A 2,971-nucleotide genomic window follows, 5' to 3' on the forward strand; every position below is an offset into this window, starting at 1 on the left:
AGCGGTTTTTCCGCCCCTTTACGTTTGCAATACATATTTTGCTTGATGTTCGGTCATCGTTGTCCCAGCGTGCTAAGTTGCAGTGCGGTTGAATTTCTAAGCAAAGTGGACTGAACGTGACCTTTGACGTGAAATTGTGAAATTTATTATTCGTAAAATTTGACATATGGTGGCCAATAGATCCGGGAAAAACAACAAATACATATGGTCAAATAGATCCCGGAAAAAAAAAAATATAAATCTATAAAAGACCTACATATTGTGTACATCTTAAAAACTTTGTTATTCGACTGTAAAACTTGACAACGCACGACGTATAAAATTGTTCAGAAAAGTAAAATGTGTGACTTAAATTGATCTTCACGTACCGAACAGTTAATGGCTCAGACTATATCACAATGTTTCTACTGTTCTTCTACGATCTATCTTCCTCTCTTGGTGATGTTCGGTCCTGTGTCATTGTCACGTCCGGATCTACTTCCACACGAATGGCCACAACAGTCCCGATCGTACTCCCTGTTCAAAATATCACAGCCACTCACACTATCGTTTTCATGGCAAATTGGAAAATTCCTGGCTCAATTAAATAAGTGTAATTAAGGGTAGTTGTTTAGTAACATACACCGTGTACTTTAGAAATAATTCCGTTACCGTTCCGTTCAATAAATATTATCGTGAAAAAGTTGTTTCCGTTAAGTTTCACGAATGCTTTTTACTTTGTAATTCTTTTACCGTAAATTTTGGTACGTAATTTTTTTTTCGATTAGTTTATTTGTAATTTCTTTTTTATGTATTCAGAAATTATAAAAGTAGGGTTGACATGTGGAGATTATCCGGCTGAACAAAACGTGATCCCTCTCTTAAATGTGTGTCACCACAGACCTTATTTCGAGCTATTTTCTAAAATCCTATGGAGAATTTGCATTGGTTTTTCAAGAAGGAACCGGAAGAAGTTTACTTCCGGGTTTTACGACGCGTTACTGCGGGTCTCTATTGGGACGCTACTCAAGATGGCGCAGACAAATCAACTTCCGGTGAGGCCGAGGAGCGAGGAAATGAAAAATAAGAGAAGTGAGAAGGGCCCTGTGTCTTCCCTCCTGTGTGATTACCTGATTCTGTTCACCTGTGTGTTTTCCCTCCCCTCCCCAGCTGTGTCTTGTCATCTTGATTGGCCAGGTGTGTATTTAAATTATTGTCTTCTGTTGGGGTTTTGTGGGTTCCTTTTTGTGCTTAGTGGGAGATAGAGTTCCTGTCTGTTTTTTTGTTGATCCTGTTGCCTTGAATAAAGGTTTTTTGCTGTTAAACATTTGTCTGTCTGCGCTTGGGTCCTCCCTGCGCTGCTCAACCTTAACAGCATTTCTAAAAGACAATTCCGGGGGAAAAAAACTTTTCCAGCTAATCGGGAGAGATTAAAACTCAATTGGTCTTGATATTTGTATTCTCTTTTGCCTCTTAAGACGTGTGACTGTATACAATTATCACAGTATTATTTCTCAAAAAGAAATATTAGACATTGGCCTGTAGTTTTAATTTGTGTTTTTGGTTGAAAAAGAAGACACTTTTGCCAGATCCCACATTTGTTCTTATTCAGGGGGCTCTGAAAGCTACTGAAAAAGCAAAACAGGACACTTAATTGTACCAAATGTACTGTTTTTCGTATCACAAAGGATATTCTTACTCTCAACATGACAAATCCTACTCCTTATACCTAATCGTAGGCGATTCAACCAACAAAAATGACAAGAACTAGCCAATCAATAAATAAAACAAGTACTGCATACGTGGAATTTGTCTTTCTTTGGCATCTCCTGTTAGCAATTTCCCAAAAGAAACTCCGGCCAAAAGCATTATAATGCTTCAAGATTTTAGGGATAAAAATATTCAAGTAAAACCTAAGTGTATATTTTATTTTTGAATATTAACCAGTAGGTTTACTCTTCTATGGCTCAGGAAAAACATTTCACCAACAAAATAAATAAACAAAATGGGATTTGAGTTCCTCCGCAGCATCTGTCACGGTCCTGACAAGAAACCCATAGATTATGATGGCAATGAGTGACAGAAATGTTGCCAGTAGAGACAGGGGAAGGAGGGGAAATGTGTGCCTTGTCGTCTGGAAGTAGTGCCCCCCCCCCCCTTTTCTTCCAGGCTCCCAGCAGATAATGGATTTTACTGTACTATTAGGCGAGAATGAAAGGATGGTGTGACAGTTTCCGTTTCTCTCTGAGGAGAGTGTTTTAATCTCCCGGCATGAATTTACATTAGTCTGTCATCTGATGGAAAAGGCGTTTATGTTTGGGCAAGTCTATATAATAAGGCTTATAATGGGATGTTTAGGTCAGAAACCAAGTCATCTTTCATGTGATTTACAGTGAGGATAACTCTTTATCACCTACTTTTACTTCATTGTTACGTTCCCTCCTGGACTAGGGGTACAAATGGAAGTAACAACATATCAAATAACCGGGAGAGAGTAAAAAGAGAGGAAACTGATTTCTGAAGCCACAAGGTGATTTAAAGATAATGGTGATGTTTTGTAGCCAAAAAGTAAAGGGGGCTCACCAGCCAATTTGCAAAGTAATCTAATGATAAACAAAAAACAACTTTCCTATTAAAGAAAGTAACTAAAGTACACAAGGTACACTGGAGCACATCTCCTAATATTTAAAGGTGACCTATCATGCAAAATGCACTCTTGTACGTCTTTTATACATGAATATGTGTCCCTGATGTGTCAGGGAACTCACCAAGTGTCAGAAAACACAACCCTCTCTATTTTCCTCCATACCCAAACCTCTAAAAACGGGGCTGCAACGGATCTGATACAGACTGATACAGATTTGAAATAGAGTGGCGAAGTCATGCCCATATACTTCGGGTCCATGGAACCTTATTTCGGAAAAATAATGTATTGAAGTCAATGGAGAGAGAAAACGTATCTTTCGATCCCGTTTGAATTGTGCCATGAAAT

The 2,971-nt window shown here is 38.4% G+C and overlaps 1 long non-coding RNA gene across 1 annotated transcript in view; it reads right to left on the reverse strand.

The window, feature by feature from the left end:
* The window catches only part of LOC104965669 (uncharacterized), a 5,901-nt gene that overhangs the window by 956 nt on the left and 1,974 nt on the right, over positions 1–2,971 (reverse strand). The window lies entirely within an intron of this gene.

Source organism: Notothenia coriiceps, unplaced genomic scaffold, assembly GCF_000735185.1.
Source record: "Notothenia coriiceps isolate Sejong01 unplaced genomic scaffold, NC01 NC01_scaffold00037246, whole genome shotgun sequence".
Classification (NCBI taxonomy): Eukaryota; Metazoa; Chordata; class Actinopteri; order Perciformes; family Nototheniidae; genus Notothenia; species Notothenia coriiceps.